Consider the following 23,621-nt stretch of genomic DNA (forward strand, 5'->3'; position numbering starts at 1 on the left):
TCGTGCACCCATGTCTCGATCCCCGATTCAACGGATGGGAACGTTTGCAAGACAACAACCATCTGCACGAAGAGTTCGACGACGTTTGCAGCAGCATGGTATCAACTCGGAGACCATGGCTGCGGTTACCCTTGACGCTGCATCACGGACAGGAGCGCCTGCTATGGTGTACTCAACGACGAACCTGGGTGCACGAATGGCAAAACGTCATTTTTTCAGATGAATCCAGGTCCTGTTTACAGCATCATGATGGTCGCATCCGTGTTTGGTGCCATCGCAGTGAACGCACATTGGAAGCGTGAATTCGTCATCGCCATATTGGCGTATCACCCGGCGTGATGGTATGGGGTGCAATTGGTTACACGTCTCGGTCACCTCTTGTTCGCATTGACGGCACTTTGAACAGTGGACGTTATATTTCAGATGTGTTCCGACCCGTGGCTCCACCCTTCATTCGATCCCTGCGAAACCCTACATTTCAGCAGGATAATGCATGACCGCATGTTGAGGTTCCTGTACGGGCCTTTCTGGATACAGAAAATGTTCGACTGTTGCCCTGGCCAGCACATTCTCCAGATCTCTCACCAAATAAAAACGTTTGGTGAATGGTGGCCGAGCAACTGTCTCGTCACAATACGCCAGTCACTACTCCTGATGAACTGTGGTATCGTGTTGAAGCTTCATGGGCAGCTGTACCTGTACACGCCATCCAAGCTCCGTTTGACTCAATGCCCAGGCGTATCAATGCCGTTATTACGGCCGTAGGTGGTTGTTCTGGGTATTGATTTCTCAGGATCTATGCAACCAAATTGCGTGAAAATGTAATCTCATGTCATTTCTAGTATAGTATATTTGTCCAATGAATAACCGTTTATCATCTGCATTTCTTCTTGGTGTAGTAATTTTAATGGCCAGTAGTGTATTTTATCGGTGCTACATTCAGAATTTCAAAGAGAGTATTCCAGTCAACATTTTCCAAAGGTTTCTCCGAGTCTACATCTGCTATAAAAATTGGTTTGCCTTTTCTTAACCTATTTTCTAAAATAATTCGCATTTTTGGCTCGGATGTTCCTATATTTCTCTGGAATCCAAACTGATCTCCTCCGATATCAGCTTCTAACATTTTACGATTCTTCTTTAGGGGAGGGATACTAGTAATTTGCATCCAATACTTTTGAACTAATAGTACTGTAACAGTCTTTGTAATTGTAGTTACTGGATTCATCTTGAAGCCTGGGGATGTTTCGCCTATCTCATGCGCTTTCCACACCAGATGAAATAGTTTTGTCGCTGTGGTCGAGCGGTTATAAGCTATTCTGTCCGGAACCACGCGGCTGCTACGGTCGCAGGTTCGAATCCTGCCTCGGGCATGGTTGTGTGTGATGTCCTTAGGTTAGCTAGGTTTAAGTAGTTCTAAGTTCTAGGGGACTGATGACCTCAGATGTTAAGTCCCATAGTGCTTAGAGCCATTTTTGTCATGGATGGCTCTTCCAAGGCCATCAGTACTTCTGACGGAATGTCGGTTACTACAGGTCTCTTGTTTCGACTTAGGTCTTTCAGTGCTCTATCAAACTCTTCTCGCAGTATCATATCTCCTATCCCATTTTCATTTTCATTGTACGACACGTACATCAGCAGATACAACTTTATGAAGAATGAGATGCGTGGAAGACTAGCGTTGCTTAAAACGGAGCGCTGGCAACCCGGGTTTTACCATCCATGGTTTGATAATGAAAGAACATGGCCACTCCAAGAAAAAAAAAGTTAAACACAGTTTCAAACTTTCTGCAAGCTTTTTTTAAATGCTTATCGCCGAATATTTCATTCATAACTCGTTTTTGAAATAATCAGAGAGTTGAACCAATTTTCACATGGAAGTTCGGTTCTATAAGGAATCGCAGGTTACTGGTATTGTCTACGGCTTGGAGGGAAGAAGGAGTAGAAAATGATGAAGGAGACGACCAAAAGTTTTAGATGAAATATGTCGTGTGTGTAGTATTACACACCAAATAGATTTGTTACACTTTTTCCCATTCCATCCGCATGTCGGCAGAGAGTGCTTCACAAACGACGCAGGAGCTGCGGTCGGCGGTGCATAGCGAGCAAGGCCGCGAGGCCCCTGGCGGGCTGTTGGCCGCGCCTGCCGCGACGCACTCAGCGCCACAAGGGCCCCTCGTCCAGCCGACACAGTGTCGCCAGCGCCCTCTGCAGGCAAGCGCCGCCCCCCTCCTCCCACATCACAGGCCCTGCGGTCTCTCTACAGAGCGCCAAACTGACCCGCATCGCACGCCTAACACTCAACTAACCACACACACCCTGTAGCGGCTGTGAGCGTTGAAAGCACGTACAGCATATATCTGCCCCTCTGCACGCATTTTAAGAGCGTGAACAATCATGTACAACCGTTCCCTCGACGAAAGATCCGTACCCTAAGACTGGAAAGTTGCACAGGTCACACCAGTATTCAAGAAAGGTAGTAGGAGTAATCCACTAAATTACAGGCTCATATCGTTAACGTCGATATGCAGCAGGAATTTGGAACATACGCTACTGGCCATTAAAATTGCTACACCAAGAAGAAATGCAGGTGATAAACGGATATTCATTGAACAAATATATTATACTATAACTGACATCTGAATACATTTTCACGCAATTTGGGTGCATAGATCCTGCGAAATCAGTATCCAGAACAATCACCTCTGGCCGTAATAACGGCATTGATATCCCTGGGTATTGAGTCAAATAGAGCTTGGATGGCGTGTACAGGTACAGCTGCCCATACAGCTTCAACACGATACCACAGTTCATCAAGAGTAGTGACTGGCGTATTGTGACGAGCCAGTTGCTCGGCCACCATTGACCAGACGTTTTCAGTTGGTGTGAGATCTGGAGAATGTGCCGGCCAGGGCAGCAGTCGAACATTTTCTGTATCCACAAGGGCCCGTATAGGACCTGCAATATGCGGTCGTGCATTATCCTGCTGAAATGTAGGGTTTCGCAGGGATCGAATGAAGGGTAGAGCTACAGGTCGTAACACATCTGAAACGTAACGCCCACTGTTCAAAGTGCCGTCAATGCGAACAAGAGGTGACCGAGACGTGTAACCAATGGCACCCCATACCATCACGCCGGGTGATACGCCAGTATGTCGATGACGAACATACTCTTCCAATGTGCGTTCACCGCGATGTCGCCAAACACGGATGCGACCATCATGTTGCTGTAAACAGAACCTAGATTGATCCGAAAAAATGACGTTTTGCCATTCGTGTAGCCAGGTTCCTCGTTGAGTACACCATCGCAGGCGCTCCTGTCTGTGATGCAGGGTAACCGCAGCCATGGTCTCCAAGCTGATAGTCCAAGATGCTGCAAACGTCGTCGAACTGTTCGAGCAGGTGGTTGTTGTCTTACAAAGTCCCCATCTGTTGACTGAGGGATCGAGACGTGGCTGTACGATTCGCTATAGCCATGCAGATAAGATGCCTGTCATCTCGACTGCTAGTGATACGAGGCCATTCGGATCCAGCACGGCGTTCCGTATTACCCTCATGAACCCACCGATTCCATATTCTGCTAACAGTCATTGGATCTCGACCAACGGGAGCAACAATGTCGCGATACAATAAACCGTAATCGCGATTGGCTACAATCCGACCTTTATCAAAGTCTTAAACGTGATGGTACGCATTTCTCCTCCTTACACGAGCTATCACAACAACGTTTCACCAGTCAACGTCGGTTAACTGCTGTTTCTGTATGAGAAATCGATTGGCAACTTTCCTCATTTCAGCACGTTGTAGGTATCGCCACCGGCGCCAACCTTGTGTGAATGGTCTGAAAAGCTAATCATTTGCATATGACAGCATCTTCTTCCTGTCGGTTAAGTTTCGCGTCTGTAGCACGTCTTCTTCGTGTGTAGCAATTTTAATGGCCAGTAGTGTATATTGTGTTCGAACATTATGAATTACCTCGAAGAAAACCGTCTATTCATTGCCACACGCTCAACATGGGTTTGGAAAAATCGTTCCTGTGAAACACAATTAGCTCTGTATTCACATGAAGGGTTTGAGTGCCTCTGACAAGGGATTGCAGATCGATTCCGTATTTCTGGATTTCCGGAAGGCTGTTGACACTCTACCACAAAAGCGGCTCGTAGTGAAATGCGTGCTAATGGAACATCGTCTCAGTTACGTGACTGGATTTGCGATTTCCTGTCAAAGAGATCACAGTTCGTAGTAACTGACGGAAAGTCATCGAGTAAAACAGAAGTCATTTCTGGCGTTCGCCAAGATTTAGGAGACAACCTGAGCAGCCGTCTTCGGTTGTTTGCAGATGACGCTGTAGTTTATCGACTAATAAAGACATCAGAAGATCAAACCAAACTGCAAAACGATTTAGAAAAGATATCCGAATGGTGCGAAATAACGCTAAATAACGAGAAGTGTGAGGCCATCCTCGTGAGTGTTAAAAGGAACTCGTTAAACTTCGGTTACACGGTTCGGTTACATCGTAAATTCAACTAAATACCTAGGTATTACAATTACGAACAACTTAAATTGGGAGGAATACTTAGAAAATGTTGTGGGGAAGGCTAACGAAAGACTGCGTTTTATTGGCAGGACACATAAAAATGTAACAGACGTACTAAGGAGACTGCCTATACGACACTTGTCCGTCCTCTTTTAGAATCTGGCCCTTACCAGATGGGACTGACGGGGTGCATCGAAAAAGTTCAAAGAAAGGCAGCACGTTTTGTATTATCGCGAAACATGGGAGTGAGTTTCACAGAAATGATACAGGATTCGGGCTTGACATCGTTAAAAGAAAGACGTTTTTCGTTGCGGCGGAATCTTCTCACGAAATTCCAATTACCAACTTTCTCCTCCGAATGCGAAAATATTTTGTTGACACTGACCTACATAGGGAGGAACGATCACCAAGATAAAATAAGGGAAATCAGTGCTCGTACGGAAAGCTATAGGTGTTCATTCTTTCCGCGCTCTATACGAGATTAGAATAATTTTGCGAAAATATGGAATGGGAATACAAATGAGAAATCTGAAGCGTTTCACCTGTATTTTTCTCAGTAAGTACTGATAAGAAGTGCTATAAATACCCAAATATTTTGCATAGCTCGAATACAGCGACGATAAAGAGAAAGATATAATGAGGTGAATGAAAGTTAGTCTCTTTTCAGACAAAATGCGTTGGAGGTAGACGCATGGGACATTCATTTTCGGAAATAGTTATTGAATTGAGTATTCCGTGATTCACAAAGTTCAAAGTCATCAGACCGAGCGAGGTGGCGCAGTGGTTAGCACACTGGACTCGCATTCGGGAGGACGACGGTTCAATCCCGTCTCCGGCCATCCTGATTTAGGTTTTCCGTGATTTCCCTAAATCGCTTCAGGCAAATGCCGGGATGGTTCCTGTGAAAGGGCACGGCCGATTTCCTTCCCCATCCTTTCCTCACCCGAGCTTGCGCTCCGTCTCTAATGACCTCGTCGATGGGACGTTAAACACTAATCTCCTCCTCCTCCTCAAAGTCATCATTCCCATCGTGCGACCATAATCACGTCGGATACCTTTTCACATGAATCACCTCAGTACAAATGACATCGCCAATGCATTGCCCTTTCACGCCTTGTGTACGCCATAATAACGCCATTTTTATCTGTGCGTATCACTATCCCAAGACTTTTGTCAGCACGGAATATATACGCATATCAGTGTGTTATTGTTCTTTCTCTGCCTCTATCAGTATTTCCGCAAACACGTCAGATAATTTACAACCCGATGTTTTCTACATGGTCGTAACTACGCCACTAAGTGAACTATGTCTGTCAGAATGGACTACCCGTTTTGTGTCCGCACCTTACAACACCTGTCCTGTTTCTCAGCGAAAAACAAGCATTAATGGCTTTCTCTTGTCACATGTAGTTGGAGGTACTAAAAAACCTAAAACTAATAACTATAATTGTTAGTCTGTAAATGAATTAAATACTTATGTAATATTGTTTACTTCACTGTTCTCAGTCACCAATAAAAATATCTGCGCTTTCACTCCGAAGACCCTGTATAGCGTATTATCTTACTTACAAACCAAAAAAAGGCTATAACACTATTTTGAGAGTTGTCTTATTCCAGAGACATTCTGTGGATAGTTTTGCATAGTTCTCCTTTATTAACTCTGCAGCGGCCTTGCCGCAGTGAAAACACCGGTTCCCGTCAGATCACCGAAGTTAAGCGCTGTCGGCGTGGCCAGCACTTGGATGGGTGACCGTCCGGGCCGCCATGCACTGTTGCCAGTTTTCGGGGTGCACTCAGCCTCTTGATGCCAACTGAGGAGCTACTCGACCGAATAGTAGCGGCTCCGCTCAAAGAAAACCATCATACCGACCGGGAAAGCGGTGTACTGACCACACGTCCCTCCTACCCGCATCCTCATCTGAGAATGACACGGCGGTCGGATGGTCCCGATGGGCCACTTGTGGCCTGAAGATGGAGTGCTTTTTTCCTTGATCAATTTTAATTCACGTCTACTCGCACACCATCAACTTGCGTGATCTTCCGTTTCTTCATACCTCGATTAGCTTCCGTAAGTCTAAATTGACATTACTTCCCATAAGTGTAATGATGTGTGTTTCTCGTTAATTCTTTGAAATTTTCAGATATTTAAAGAGCTCTTCGAATGATTGTAAATTTTTCTGTGCTATCTGCCATCTTAGACAGTGAAAGCGGTGTCCGCATAATGTTCAGCTTTGTTTTCATTCTTCAGATTTATGTTGTTTGTAGTAGTCACACTTACTATACTTTCATTCACTGGAAGTCAAAACACTTTGCTTGAAGTAAGTGCTGTAAAGTCGTGAGAGTTAGTTACTTTTCGGATTGGACGTGGTGACCTGATGTTAGTCAAGAAAGCCTTTAACTTCTAGGCGACTGATGACCTCAGAAGTTAAGTCGCATAGTGCTCAGAGCCATTTGAACCATTTGAACCAAAGCCTTTAAGGCGATAAAGACGCTACTATCACCATGGCACTGAGTTTGAACGAGGCCCCGGAATACGCGTACGAGAAACTGGACGTTACCTCTGCGATATTGCAGAAAGACTTGACAGGAATAACAGGAATATAGCCGCTGGAAGTGGTAGTCACAGGAAGGTACAGTTGCAAGAAGACAGGGCTCCGGACGGCCATGTGGCACTACCGGGAGAGAAGACCCTCGTAATCGGCATATGGATCTTGCGATTCGTACTGCATCTGCACCACCAACATGAGCAACAGATGGCACCACAGCGACACAACGAACAGTTACAAATTAGTTACTTCAAGGACAGCTCCAAGCCAGGCGCTCTATAGCGTGCATTCCACTGATCCCAAACCTCCACCATTTGCGCTTCACTGGCGCCAAGCGAGATCACATTGGAGAGCAAAATGGACTGTTGTAATTTCTGATGAATGTTGGTTCTGTCTCGTGCCAACGATGGGCGTGTGTTGGTTACAAGGTGGCCAACTGAGGCCCTGCAACAGACCTCTCTGCTTGCTAGACGCAGTGCACCTACCACATAGAATTACGCTCCGTGGTGCCATCTCGTATGCCTGCAGGAGTAGTTGTACCACGCACCCTGACTGCAAATCTGTATGTCAGTGCCGCGCGGGGTAGCCGCGCGGTCTGGGTCCCATGTCACGGTCCGTGCGGCTCCCCCTGTCGCAAATTTCCATTTCCATTTGTACGACATGTTGTGCTGCCAATCATGAACAGAATTCCAGGTAGTGTTTTCCAACAGGATAACGCTCGCCCACCTACGGCTGCTGTAACCCAGCGTCCTCCACATAGTGTCGACGTGTTACCTTGGCTTTCTCGATAACCAGATCTGTCTCCACTCGAGAACATCCTGAGCATCATCGGAGGATAACTCCAGGGCCTCCGCAACCAGCAATAACCGAACAAGTGCAACAGGCTACCCACAAACTAACATCCGGTACCTGTTCAACACAATGCACGCATTTTTCCATGCCTGCATTCAACATTATGGTGCCTACACCGGTTATTAATGTATCAGCATGTCACATTTGTAGTGGCTTCTCTCGCGCTTACATTAATTTGTGATATTGCAATGTTAATCAGTTAAATATGTTACCGAGACAAATGTATTCCCGAAATTTCATTACTCCACATTAATTAGATTTTTGGTGTTATGACATCTTTCTTTCAGTGTACGTAGAGACTATGTATTATTAATTCATTCTCATCGATCCATTAATTACATTTTAGTTTTTCATTCGTTTCGTACTCTATTTTGTCCCTATAGTTTCCAACTCCTCTTTAATAACTTCCTAGTTCAGTTTCCGATTGTTTTCTTTTGCTTCATTATATCTGCAACATGCATGATAGTGTACTGCTACCGATTGCCTTCTAAAGTAATTTCATTCATCTGGTCTCTACTTTTACACATTTTAGACCGTCCAAAATTTCTGTAGGGCCTAAATCCGAAAGTTATATTTGGACGGACATCAGTACGTAATGTGCACCGGACCCTTCTAGAGGAGTAGTAAATATTTCAGTGTGTGATAGAAATGAAAGATTCCAATAAAAAGTTTTTTAACGTATTACATTGTAAGGCTATTGACTGTGCTCGACAGTGATTTCGATTTACACGTCCCTGGACTTCTAAAGATTTCTGTACTCCTAACATGTCTCTACCAGGTTTTTTTACAGTAATTTATTTATCGAAGGAGCGTTTTTCATGGACCCATCGGCTTAATGCAAGGAAAATGTAAATAGAACACACGCACACGCACACGCACACACACACTTGTACTTCTTAACAATAGCACAACACACAAGCACCAGAACAAGGAATATCGCGATAGTGGAGGAGATTGTTGTCGTCTGAAAAGTTTTCCGTTGATTGCCTTCTTCTGCATCACTTACACGTAGACACACACATACGAAGGTTGAAAGCCAGCCGTCATAAACATTCAAAGGTTAATTAACACAAGATATAATTACCGACTGAAAGTAGACAATCATTTTAAGCCTTATCCAGTAATGTTGCTCCACTGCAAGTTTGGAGAGTCAGGATTTTTTTTTCGAGACGAGTAATTAAAATCTAGATATTCAGTAGAACGAGAGTGCAACCAGACCTGATAGTTTAAAAGGGTTACCGCCCACGAACTAATTTTATCACTCTCTGAAATTTAGGGTTCAAATCAAATGGTTCAAATGGCTCTGAGCACTATGTGACTTAACATGTATGGTCATCAGTCCCCTAGAACTTAAGTTACTTAGGTTCAAGTAGTTCTAAGGACAGCACACAACACCCAGTCATCACGAGGCACAGAAAGTCCCTGACCCCACCGGGAATCGAAACCGGGAACCCGGGCGTAGGAAGCGAGAACGCTACCGCACGACCACGAGCTGCGGACTGAAATTTAGGGCTTGATGCAAAAAACCGTGTTCTAAAGAGTGTAATAAAGTGCTCGTAATAGACTTATTTTAACAAATCTCTGTCGTAATGTGGAACTATTTAGATTAATGAATCATATCCTATGTAGGTCGTGCACAATTTACATCTTATGTGTATCTGTTGTACACATCTTTCCTCCAGTGGCGGTCCGATTCCTTAAATTAACATTGTGTATTGTAATAAAAACCACCGCGAGTTTCTTACCCATAAAACTGTAGTAGGTTAGCAACGTTTTCAAAATGCTAGCCTTTTTCTTTTCCATCTTCATCACTTCGCCAGAGGATGGAAACTCGGAGTACCTTTCCGGAAACGTCCCTCCTACACTGTGATTTTATTCGGCAAAAAGCCCGTGAAGATTTTATTCCATTGACACGTTGCAAAAACATTAATAGATACGGTTGCCACTTGCCATTGTTGAAACGATAAGCATTCAAAAAAATTTATTAACATGATCGAAAGAAAACTGATTTACTGAAAGAATGGCCCATACAACAAGAATAGTTCTAGGTGCAGATATATTGTATTTGCGAGATATAGTTCTTTTAGACAAATGTGACAAATAATCCATGTTGTCAGTTTGGGATATCACACGAAATTTACAGATCTGTAACATTACAACCATGAGATATAAAAACTAGACCATACTGAAAGGACCTGGTGCCCTACATTGTTAATTATCAACTCGTTAGTTACGACTGCTTGCTGAAAAGTAACGCCTCAGAATTTTTTGTTGAAACGTTATTGCCGGCCGGGGTGGCCGAGCGGTTATAGGTGTTACAGTCTGCAACCGCGCGACCGCAACGGTCGCAGGTTCGAATCCTGCCTCGGGCATGGATTTGTGTGATGTCCTTAGGTTAGTTAGGTTTAAGGGGACTGATGACTTCAGAAGTTAAGTCCCATAGTGCTCAGAGCCATTTGAACCATTTTGAAACATTGACATTTAACATCTTTATTTCTTCATGTCTACTTATCAAGGTAGTCACCCTGGCGACGAACACATTTCTCCGAACGAGAGAGTAGTTTGTTGATATCGTCATTGTAGAATGACATTGTTGACCGAGCGACAACCTAACCTTTGCCTGTACCGCATCATCGCTGTCAATATTACGTCCTCGAAGGAGTTCTTCAAGTTTTGAAAACAGATGAAAATCTGGTGTGGCCAAGTTGGGACTGTGTGGAGAATAATGGATGACAGTGAACCCAAGGAGCCAGATTGTAGCAGAGGTCGCAGCGGCCATCTGTGGTCTGGCATGTCATACTGAAGGAGACGGTGATCCATGTGTAGACGAACTCTTCGATATCGAAACTCGGTTACAGAACTCTGTTTCCCACGAACCGACGTAGCTACGTTACACATTGCTGTGTTACTCCCTACAATTTCGAGTCCTCTAGCGGCAGTGGGACTCAAATATGTAGACACGAAGAATAATGCAGAATGCTTTATTGAAAAAGTTTTAAGAGTATTCATGTAAAAAATTCGGATACATTACTTTTCAGCACGCCCTCGTAGTTACATTTTCCGTACATCATTAGAACGATTCTTTCATCGAAACGATGTGCAACGAGTCGTTTTACAGGCTTTGTATACTGGGTTAGTGTTGACATGATTGAAGATATGATAGGAAAAAGTAATGTTACGTAATTAAGCTATGTTTGTTTGCAGGGAGATGTTTGCCATCCTGGACCACACTAAAATCACTGACAGTACGGAAGCAAAACCAAAATGGAGCTCATTGTTAAGGTCTTCTCTTTCCAGGCTTTAATCTCGTGCCTGCATTTGGTCCACGTCTTAATCTGTGGTTATGCCAGTGGTGTAGGGTGCTGGATGTACCTATGCCGTGATCCTTGGCTGGAATATGTGCAGCCGATCATTTGCATCTATTAGGCACGGTTTTCTTAAACTCCTTCACCAAAGAAGACGAAGTAAATATTCCTGAGTTCCGGTAAAGAAGAACTGCCAAGTTGAGAAACATAGAAGTAGATGACCTCAGTGTAGCAAAGCAGCTTAAATCACTTAATGAAGGCAAGGCCTCAGGTCCAGATTGTATACCAGTCAGGTTCCTTTCAGAGTATGCTGATACAACATCTGGGTGTTTAGATATTATATACAACCGCTCGCTCACAGAAAGATCCGCACCTAAAGACTGTAAAATTGCTAAGGTCACGCCAATACCCAAAAAAGGATATAGGAATAATCCACTGAATTACAGGCTCACATCACTGACGTCGATTTGTAGTAGGATTTTTGGAACATATACTGTGTTCGAACGTTATGAATGACCTCGAAGAAAACGATTTATTGACACATAGCACGGATTCAGAAATTATCATTCTTTTGAAACAAAACTAGCTGTGTATACTCATGAAGTAATGAGTTCTATTGACAGGGGATGTCAAATTGATTCCATATTTTTAGATGTCGAGGAGGATTTCGACATCGTTCCTCGCATCCGTCTTCTAACCCAACTGCGCGTCTATCGAAAATCGCCTCAGTTGTGCGACTGGATTCGTTGTTTCCTGTCAGAAAGGTCACAGTTCGTAGTAATAGACGGAAAGTCATCGAGTAAAACAAAAGTAATATTAGGCGTTCCCAAGGAAGTGTTCTAGGCTCTCTATTGTCCCTGATCTATTTTAACGACGTGGGAGACAGTCTGAGTAGCCCTCTTAGATTGTCTCCAGATGGTGCTGTCATTTACAGTCTTGTAATGTCACCAGATGACCAAAATGAATTGCAAAATTGTTTACGTAAGATATCTGTATTCTGCGAAAATTGGCAATTGACCCTTAATAAAGAAAAGTGTGAAGTTATTCACACGAGTACTAAAAGAAAATATTTCGATTACGCAATAAGTCACACAAACCTGAAGGCAGCGAATTCAACTAAATACTTAGGGATTACAATTACAAATAACCTAAATTGGAACGACCACACAGATAATGTTGTGGGTAGAGCAAACGAAAGAGTGCATTTCATTGGCAGAACACTTAAAAAGGTGAAACAGGTCTACTAAAGGGTCTGCATACGCGACGCTTGTCCCCCCTATTCTGGAGTATTGCTGTGCGGTGTGGGACCCGAATCAGGTGGGACTGACGGATGACATCGAAAAAGTACAAAGACGGGCAGCTCGTTTTGTATTATCGCGAAACAGGGGAGATAGTGCCACAGACATGATACGTGAATTGAAGTGGCAATCATTAAAGCAATGGTGTTTTTCTTTGCGACTGGATCTTGTCATGAAATTTCAATCACCAGTTTTCTCCTCCGATTGCGATAACGCTCTGTTGCCACCCACCTACATAGAGCGAAAGGATCTCGATAAAATAACAGAAATCAGGGCTCGCACAGAAAAATTTAAGCGCTCGTTTTTCCCGCACGCCGTTCGAGAGTGGAACGGTAGAGAGACAGCTTGATGGTGGTTATTGAACCGTCTGCGAGGCACTTTATTGTGAATAACAGAGTAATCACGTAGATGTAGATGTAGTGCTATCCCTAGTAAAAATGAGAGAACGTTTACGAAATGTTTGCAAAGCGCATAACTGAGGTAGGACGTAGGAACCAGCCCGCCATTCAGCAAGTCGGATGTAGGAAACCGCCTAACCATCCACACCGGCCCTCGTTGCTAGTGTGGCGGGCGGATCTGATCCGTTGCCAATGTGCCTCCATGAATCCCCCGTGGCTCTTTGGGCAAGTCATTTGTTAAAATGTCTTGAGGTGATTCGTCTACATTTTAGGTGGAACAACTTTCCATTCTGAGTGGGTGTTAAGTCTACGTCGTACGTCGGCAGTGCAACAGGGTACACACAGTCCAGTCACATTGGATGTCACTCACAGACGGCAAATGGCAGTACTAGCAATGGACAGTATACAAAACTTGTCTGGGGGAGGTGGAAAACAAAGAAGCCGTTGCCGTAATGCGGAGATCCAAAAGATCATGCCAACTGGTTTCGCCCAAGAGGGAAAGCATTTATGGATCGGGTATGTTTGTAAACTGTTCGCGTACCGCCTTGGTGGGTGCATGGCAAAATGACGCTATCCGAAACCGGCGTCAAGGCGACTGTGATGCACCATGGACCAGATTGATAGGGTGGACGACGAATGCGAAGACGCGTACAGGCGAATGATGCGCAACTGCAGAGCAACTAGCCGCCAAATGAACAATGTCTCCTCAACGACTGTTCAGCAGATGTTTCTGCATGTGGGCCAAGGCGACAGGCGCATATTTAATGCACCAATGATCACTGCTGATCATCGGTGACGATGGCTGGAATTTGCATGCCAGTACCCCAACCGGATGTCCACTGAGTGACGACAGGTGGTCTTTTCTGGAGCAACACGTTTCATGCTCTATCGGCTTGAAACGTCTGAAAGCAAATATTCTGTAGCAATCGTCGGAAGGTTCCAGCCCGGCTAAGGGAGTATTCTAATCTAGAGCGAAAATTTTAATGCCAATTCCTGGCTGACATACATCTTCATCTACATACATACTCCGCAATCCACCATACGGTGCGTGGCGTAGGGTACCTCGTACCACAACTAAAATCTTCTCTCCCTGTTCCACTCCCAAACAGAACGAGGGAAAAATGACTGCCTATATGCCTCTGTACGAGCCCTAATCTCTCTTATCTTATCTTTGTGGTCTTTCCGTGAAAAATAAGTTGGCGGCAGTTAAATTGTACTGCAGTCAGTTTCAAATGCTGGTTTTCTAAATTTCCTCAGTAGCGATTCACAAAAAGAACGTCTCCTTTCTTCCAGAGACTCCCACCCGAGTTCCTGAAGCATTTCCATAACACTCGCGTGATGATCAAACCTACCAGTAACAAATATAGCAGCCCGCCTCTGAATTGCTTCTACGTCCTCCCTCAATCCGACCTGATAGGGATCCCAAACGCTCGAACAGTACTCAAGAATAGGTCGTATTAGCGTTTTATAAGCGGCCTCCTTTACAGATGAACCACATCTTCCCAAAATTCTACCAATGAACCGAAGACGACTATCCGCCTTCCCCACAACTGCCATTACATGCTTGTCCCACTTCATATCGCTCTGCAATGTTACGGCCAGATATTTAATCGACGTGACTGTGTCAAGCGCTACACTGCTAATGGAGTATTCAAACATTACGGGATTCTTTTTTCTATTCATCTGCATTAATTTACATTTATCTATATTTAGAGTTAGCTGCAATTCTTTACACCAATCACAAATCCTGTCCAAGTCATCTTGTATCCTCCTACAGTCACTCAACGACGACACCTTGCCGTACACCACAGCATCATCAGCAAACAGCCGCACATTGCTATCCACCCTATCCAAAAGATCATTTATGTAGACAGAAAACAACAGCGGACCTAACACACTTCCCTGGGGCACTCCAGATGATACCCTGACCTCCGATGAACACTCACCATCGATGACAACGTACTGGGTTCTGTTACTTAAGAAGTCTTCGAGTCACTCACATATTTGGGAACCAATCCCATATGCTCGTACCTTAGTTAGGAGTCTGCAGTGGGGCACCGAGTCAAACGCTTTCCGGAAGTCAAGGAATATGGCATCCGTCTGATACCCTTCATTCACGGTTCGCAAGATATCATATGAAAAATGGGCGAGTTGCGTTTCGCAGGACCGATGCTTTCTAAAACCGTGCTTTGTCATTGTGTAAGTCACAATGGATCAACACAATTATGTATTCTTCGGGACTATGTCTACCCCTGCATGCGGTTCGTTTTTCTTCTGCACAAAAGCATCTACGAATATCGCACTTTAACGTGTCACACAGCTCACAGTGTACTCCAATGGTACCTGAAGGAGAATGCCGTATTGCCCTGATCAGCAAACTCCCCGTCTTTAAACCAAACCGAAAATCTGTGTGACCTTCTCGATCTGCCTGTTTGTGATATCGATTCTCAACCCAGAAACCTAACGCAGCTGGTCGCGGAAATGGAGTCGACATAGCTCCGCATAACTGTCGGTACATATCAGACCAAATTTCCTTTAATTTACGTCTATGGTCACAAACATTTTGTTCACAGATTACCGGTTTCGGTCCATAATGACCATCTTCAGATCTGTGATTTACAAAAACAGTGTCCTAATGTACTACAGCCATAGTGGCATCGTCAAATGTTAAATACAATATCAGCACCAGTATGCTGTTATTCATATATATTTGAGGATGTTGGTGCTGATTTTGCATTTAACAGTTGACGATGCCACTATGGCTGCAGTACAGTAGGACATTTTTCATAAATCACAGATCTGAAGTGGTCATTATGGACCGAAACCGGTAATCTGTGAACAAAAAGTTTGTGACCGTAGACGTAAATTAAAGGAAATTTATTCTATACACGGGTCACTGTTTTATTCGCGACAATGTCGCAGCTTGTGAAACATAGCAGAATTTCACTGACTCTCTTCCTGCACGGCTCGCAGTGGTGTATGCTGCAAAAAGTGTTTATTCACGATTTTGATAGGTGGTCACATTAAGTTTCCAGTTTAGTAAGAAACTGCGGAGAACGATGTAGCAGATCATCTCTCCATGAAGACAGAGTCAAAAGTAGAGGCACAGGTGCTTGAAGACCAAGGTATCACAATCGTGGCCAAAGTCGGGGAAGTGGAAATCAGTCACGGGTCAGTTTCAAAAATCTCGCATGACAACTTGGACAGTGAAAGCAACTGCGTCACGTCGATCCAGATGTCTTCTAAGCTGCTTATTACCGTAGACCACTGCTGGGTCTACTGTTATGATCCCGAGACAAAGGAGTAAAGCGACGACTGAAATCATGTGGCTTCACCACCTCAGATAAATGCGAGGACCAAACCATCATTTGACAAAGTGACGCTGAGATTTTTTTCGGACTGCGATGCTGCAGTGCTGCCATATTATGCTCTTTTGGGGCAAATTGTCACAGGACCATACTAACGTAATCACCTCACGATATTAAGAAACACCTTGAAGATCAAGCATCGCGGGATGCTACTCAAGGGTTACACAACGTTCCAGATCATTCTCTATAGAACAAACAGTCACACGGGTTGCATCCTCGGGCTGAACATCCCACGACCTTGTGTTGTTCTGACTTGTATTCCAGTGACTTCTTCCTCTGTCCACAGATGAAGAAAAAAATGCATGGCAGACATTTCCACAACGCCGACAGTTAATTTTTAAAGTAGAATGTATCCTGACTGGTCAAACTGAAGGTCTGTGCAACGAAGGTCTTCTCTAAGTTATCCACCCTTGGGAAAAAATGTGTAGCAGTGAAGGGTGAAAATACATTGGAGTATAACATGAAGTTACATAGTCGTATCTTAAGTTCCTTTTTTGGGACTAATAGTCCAAATTATGTCACTCGCCTTTGAATACACATTACCCGATCAAAAAATTTCCATTAGAGGGCGTTGCTACAGCGTATATTCGACGTAGCGCCACTCCGATGCGGATATACAAGCAAGGGATTAATGTGGCGTTCATGGGTTCTTGATGTGCGTGCGGTGATTTCAGAATCGTGAACTACACCGACGTTATTACCAAATATATCCAACAGGGCCAACGTTTTGTCATTCTTTTCTAGAGTGCCGAAGAACAAACACTGGTAAGAGATCCACCGGAGAATGAAGACTGTGTGTGGGGCAGTATGTATGTCGAAAATCACCTTTGTGGAACAGTGCGTCAAGTTCCGTTCCAGTTGCGATTCGACACAAGAAGCCGGTCGATCTGGGAGACCAGTCTCAAATTACGCCCTCTCAAGTAGCAGGCATCGAGCACACGCCCTATAGTCCTGATCCCTCTCCATGCGATTATCAAACCCTCGGGTCCTTAAAAACGGCTCTCAGGGGTCGACGATTCCTCTCGGACGAGGATGTGCTGTAAGCAGTTGCGGATTTCTTCACGCAGCAAGACCGATGTTTTGGCAAACTCGTATGGTAGACCTGGTTCGTCGGTGGGATGACTACAATGCTCCCCGCGATTTTGCCTGTTTAGCATACCGACCTGGACTGTACGGCCCTCGAATAGAAAATTTTGGCCCTTTAAGTATAGTTGCAATGGAAGACATTCGTTATCCCAGTATTAAATTACGGAGCGGGGAATTGTTTTGTATTGAAGCTGTGTAGAGTGTAACTTAGTTGTAGATGGCGGTAGTGGTGACGGTCCAGGATGGAGGGCGAGAGGAGAAGGAAATCGATAAGACCTAGCAGAGTTGGCAGCACTGCATTAAATAAGAAACATTTTCACTTAAATGAATTTAAATTTTTTTAAAAGAACACAGTTATCCTGAACAAACATCAGAAGATCAAAACGAATTGCAAAACGATTTATAAAAGATACCTGTATGGTGCGAAAATTAGCAATTGACCCTAAATAACGAAAAGTGTAAGCTCATTCACATGACTTCTAAAGGGAATCCTTTAAACTTCGGTTACACGATAAATCAGTCAAATCTAAAGGCGTTAAATTCAACTAAATATATAGGAATTACAATTGAGAACAACTTAAATTGGAAGGAACACATAGAGAATGTTATGGGGAAGGGTAACCAAAGACTGCTTACTATTGGCAGGACATTCAGAAAATGTAACAGATTTACTAAAGAAACTGCCTACACTACGCTTGTCCGTCCTCTTCTAGAATACTGCTGCTCGGTGTGGGATCCTTGCCAGATAAGATTGACGGAGTCCATCGAAAAAGTTCAAAGAAGGGTAGCACGTTTTGTATTATCGTGAAATAGGGGAGAGAGTGCCACTGAAATGATACAGGGTTTGGGATGGACATCATTAAAACAAAGGCCTTTTTCGTTGCGGACTAATTTTCTCACGAAATTCCAATCACCAACTTTCTCCTCCGAATGCGAAAATATTTTGTTAACGCCGACCTATATAGGGAGGCACGATCACCACGATAAAATAAGGGAAGTCAGAGCTCGTACGTAAAGATATACCGGGTGATCAAAAAGTCAGTATAAATTTGAAAAATTAATAAACCATGGAACAATGTAGATAGAGAGGTAAAAATTGACCCACATGATTGGAATGACATGAGGTTTTATTAGATGCAGGATGCAGGATGGCGCTCCACCCCATATTGCTACACGCGTGAAAGATCTCTTGCGCTTGTCGTTTGGAGATAATGATGTGCTCAGCCAAAACTTTCGTCATGCTTGGCCTTCCAGGTCCCCATACTCAGTCCGTGCGATTATTGGCTTTGGGGTTACCTGAAGTCGCAAGTGTATCGTGATCGACCGACATCTCTATGGATGCTGAAAGACAACATCCGACGCCAATGCCTCACCATAACTCCGGACATGCTTTACAGTGCTGTTCACAATATTATTCCTCGACTACAGCTATTGTTGAGGAATGATGGTGGACATATTGAGCATTTCCTGTAAAGAATATCATCTTTGCTTTGTCTTACTTTGTTATGGTAATTATTGCTATACTGATCAGATGAAGCGCCATCTGTCGGACATATTTTGAACTTTTGTATTTTTTTAGGTTCTAATAAAACCCCATGTCATTTCAAGCATGTGTGTCAATTTGTACCTCTCTATCTATATTATTCCGTGATTTATTCAGTTTTCAAATTTATACTGACTTTTTGATCACCCGGTAGAGCGCTATACGACATTGGAATAACAGAGAATTGTGAAGGTGGTTTGATGAACCCACTGCCAGGCACTTAAATGCGATTTGCAAAGTATCCATGTAAATGCAGACGTAGACGTAGATTTATACAGTTACCTTCACTAATCACTTGTGCGAACATTATGGAGGAAAATTATAGCATACATAATATCCAGAATGTTCAGATTTGGCCAGTCCTACACGACTGTAACATACTGGCTTTGTTGCTAGTGCGATCCAGTTTCACGTCGAGAACTCCATTTTATGGTGGAAAATGGTGTACAGAATAGCTGGTAGCCACATTCATACAAGAGCAACTTTTTAAAATGTTGGCGCGACACTGGAGTGAGGGTATAAAATAAATTCTAACTACTGAGAAACATTCCTGTTATAAAGATCAACATGTGCAGTTTTATTGGCCAAATGTTTATTACTGGAGTGACGGCTCTTTCAGTAGGGTATACAAATGCTGCTAATAAGGGCTGTTCGGAAAGTAAGTAACGATAGGTCGCGAAATGGAAACCACAGTGAAAATTAAAACTGTTTTATTTGCAACAGCTAGCTACAGAGGCCAGGCAAACGTATGGTTCCTGAAGAGGGGCAGCAGCCTTTTCAGTAGTTGCAGGGACAACAGTCTGGATGATTGACTGATCTGGCCTTGTAACACTAACCAAAACGGCCTTGCTGTGCTGGTACTGCGAAAGGCTGAAAGCAAGGGGAAACTATGGCCGTAATTTTTTCCGAGGGCATGCAGCTTTACTGTATGGATAAATGATGATGGCGTCCTCTTGGGAAAAATATTCCGGAGGTAAAATAGTCCCCTATTCAATCTCCGGACGGGGACTACTCAGGAGGACGTCGTTATCATGAGAAAGAAAACTGGCGTTCTACGGATCGGAGCGTGGAATGTCAGATCCCTTAATCGGGCAGGTAGGTTAGAAATTTAAAAAGGGAAATGGATAGGTTAAAGTTGGATATAGTGGGAATTAGTGAAGTTCGGTGACAGGAGGAACAAGACTTTTGGTCAGGTGAATACAGGGTTATAAATACAAAATCAAATAGGAGTAATGCAGGAGTAGGTTTAATAATGAATAAAAAATAGGAGTGCGGGTAAGCTACTACAAACAGCATAGTGAACGCATTATTGTGGCCAAGATAGACACGGAACCCACGCCTACTACAGTCGTACAAGTTTATATGCCAACTAGCTCTGCAGATGACGAAGAAATTGAAGAAATGTATGATGAAATCAAAGAAATTATTCAGATAGTGAAGGGAGACGAAAATTTAATAGTCATGGGTGACAGGAATTCGGTAGAAGGAAAAGGAAGAGAAGGAAACATAGTAGGTGAATATGGATTGGGGGTAAGAAATGAAAGAGGAGGGCGTCTGTTAGAATTTTGCACAGAGCACAACTTAATCATAGCTAACACTTGGTTCAAGAACCATAAAAGAAGGTTGTATACATGGAAGAAGCCTGGAGACCCTGACAGGTTTCATGCCGGCCGAAGTGGCCGAGCGGTTCTAGGCACTGCAGTGTGGAACTGCGCGACCGCTACGGTCGCAGGTTCGACTCCTGCCTCGGGCATGGATGTGTGTGATGTCCTAGGTTAGTTAGTTTTAAGTAGTTCTAAGTCTAGGGGACTGATGACCTCAGAAGTTAAGTCCCATAGTGCTCAGAGCCATTTGAACTGACAGGTTTCAGATGGATTATATAATGGTAAGACAGAGATTTAGGAACCAGGTTTTAAATTGTAAGACATTTCCAGGGGCAGATGTGGACTCTGACCACAATCTATTGGTTATGAACTGCAGATTAAAACTGAAGAAACGGCAAAAACGTGGGAATCTTAGGAGATGGGACTTGGATAAACTGAATAAACCAGAGGTTGTACAGAGTTTCAGGGAGAGCATAAGGGAACAATTGACAATAATGGGGGAAAGAAATAGTGTAGAAGAAGAATGGGTAGCTTTGAGGGATGATGTAGTAAAGGCAGCAGAGGATCAAGTAGGTAAAAAGACGAGGGCTAGTAGAAATCCTTGGGTGACAGAAGAAATACTGAATTTAATTGATGAAAGGAGAAAATATAAAAATGCAGTAAATGAAGCAGGCAAAAAGGAATACAAATGTCTCAAAAATGAGATCGACAGGAAATGTCTAAGCAGGTATGGCTAGAGGACAAATGTACGGATGAAGAGGCTTATCTCACTAGGTGTAAGATAGATGCTGCCTACAGGAAAACTGAAGAGACCTTTGAAGAAAAGAGAACCACTTGTATGAATATCAAGAGCTCAGATGGAAACCCAGTTCTAAGCAAAGAAGGGAAAGCAGAGGGTCTATACAAGGGCGATGTAATTGAGGGCAATTTTATAGAAATGGGTGAGGAGTTAGATGAAGATGAAATGGGAGATATGATAGTGCGTGAAGAGTTTGACAGAACACTGAAAGACCTAAGTAGAAACAAGGCCCCAGGAGTAGACAACATTCCATTAGAACTACTGACAGCTTTGGGAGAGCCTGCTCTGACAAAACTCTACCATCTGGTGAGCAAGATGTATGAGACAGGCGCAATACCCTCAGACTTCAAGAATGACATAACAATTCCAATCCCAAAAAAGCAGGTGTTGACAGATGTGAAAATTACCGAACTATCAGTTTAATAGTCCACGGCTGCAAAATACTAACACTAATTCTTTACAGAGGAATGGAAAAACTGGTAGAAGCCGACCTCGGGGAAGATCAATTTGGATTCCGTGGAAATGTTGGAACACGTGAAGCAATACTGACCCTTCGACTTATCTTAGAAAATAGATTAAGGAAAGGCAAACCTACGTTTGTAGACTTAGAGAAAGCTTTTGACAATGTTGACTGGAATACTCTCTTTCAAATTCTAAAGGTGGCAGGGGTAAAATACAGGGAGCGAAATGCTATTTACAATTTGTACAGAAACCAGATGGCAATTATAAGAATCGAGGGACATGAAAGGGAAGCAGTGGTTGGGAAGGGAGTGAGATAGGATTGTAATCTCTCCCCGATGTTGTTGAATCTGTATATTGAGCAAGCAGAAAGAAAACAAAAGGAAAATTCGGAGTAGGTATTAAAATCCATGGTGAAGAAATAAAAACTTTGAGGTTTGCCGATGACATTGTAATTCTGTCAGATACAGCAAAGGACTTGGAAGAGCAGTTGAACGGGATGGATAGTGTCTTGAAAGGAGGATATAAGATGAACATAACCAAAAGCAAAACGAGGATAATGGAATGTAGTGGAATTAAGTCGGGTGATGCTGAGGGAATTAGATTAGGAAATGAGACACTTAAAGTAGTAAAGGAGTTTTGCTATTTGGTGATCAAAATAACTGATGATGGTCGAAGTAGAGAGGATATAAAGTGTAGACTGGCAATGACAAGGAAAGCGTTTCTGAAGAAGAGAGACTGGTTAACATCAAGTATAGGTTTAAGTGTCAGGAAGTCGTTTCTGAAAGTATTTGTATGAAGTGTAGCCATGTATGGAAGTGAAACATGGACGATAACTAGTTTGGACAAGAAGGGAATAGACGCTTTCGAAATGTGGTGCTACAGAAGAATGCTGAAGATTAGATGGGTAGATCACATAACTAATGAGGAGTTAGTGAATAGAATTGGGGGGAAGAGGAGTTTGTGGCACAACTTGACTAGAAGAAGGGATCGGTTGGTAGGACATGTTCTGAGGCATCAAGGGATTACCAATTTAGTATTGGAGGGCAGAGTGGAGGGTAAAAATCGTAGAGGGAGACCAAGAGATGAATACACTAAGCGGATTCAGAAGGATGTAGGTTGCAGTACGTACTGGGAGATGAAGGATGGAGAGCTGCAGCAAACCAGTCTCAGGACTGAAGACCACAACATCAACAACAGCTAGCTACAGCTTCCAGCTACTTTCCTCCATAGTCACCGATCCGACTTAGACGTTTGTCGTAGCGTTGTACCAACTTTCCAATACCCGCATTATAGAAGTCAGCCGCCAGTGCTTTCTGCAAATTCTCTACCTTGGCCTACAGCTCGTTGTCTGTGCCAAGAAGCTGTCTTCATAGCCATCGGTTCATATGAGCAAAGATGAAACTCATAGACAGACAATTACGGGCTGTACTGTGGGTAATCAAACGTTTCCAATTGAAAACTATGCTGGAGCTTCTTCATTGCCCCTGCAGAATGCGGCTGAGAATTGTCTTGAAGAAGAAATCGCACGACAGTTATGTAATGTTGGCTGCATAACTTCAGGCGAAATTTCTCACCAGGCCCTCGCACTTGGCAGGAGACACTATTGTTCTAGGTATCTTTATGTGCTGCCTGTGTGCCCAGAACTAAAAATAACGACGTAACGGGATCGACAGGCATACTAGAGACACTGCCCAACACAACTGTGCAAAACGTCATCGGATTTTCACTGTGGTTTCCATTTTGCAACCGATCGTTCCTTACTTTCCGAATATCCCTCGTATTTACATTGCGGATCAGAAGATACAATAGGTGTCACACAAATACCCA

The 23,621-nt window shown here is 43.5% G+C and overlaps 1 pseudogene; it reads left to right on the forward strand.

The window, feature by feature from the left end:
- The first annotated feature begins 6,194 nt into the window (after positions 1-6,194).
- On the forward strand, positions 6,195-6,311 carry LOC126093757 (5S ribosomal RNA; annotated as a pseudogene).
- The last annotated feature ends 17,310 nt before the right edge of the window (positions 6,312-23,621 follow it).

This window comes from Schistocerca cancellata, chromosome 7 (genome assembly GCF_023864275.1).
Source record: "Schistocerca cancellata isolate TAMUIC-IGC-003103 chromosome 7, iqSchCanc2.1, whole genome shotgun sequence".
NCBI lineage: Eukaryota > Metazoa > Arthropoda > Insecta > Orthoptera > Acrididae > Schistocerca > Schistocerca cancellata.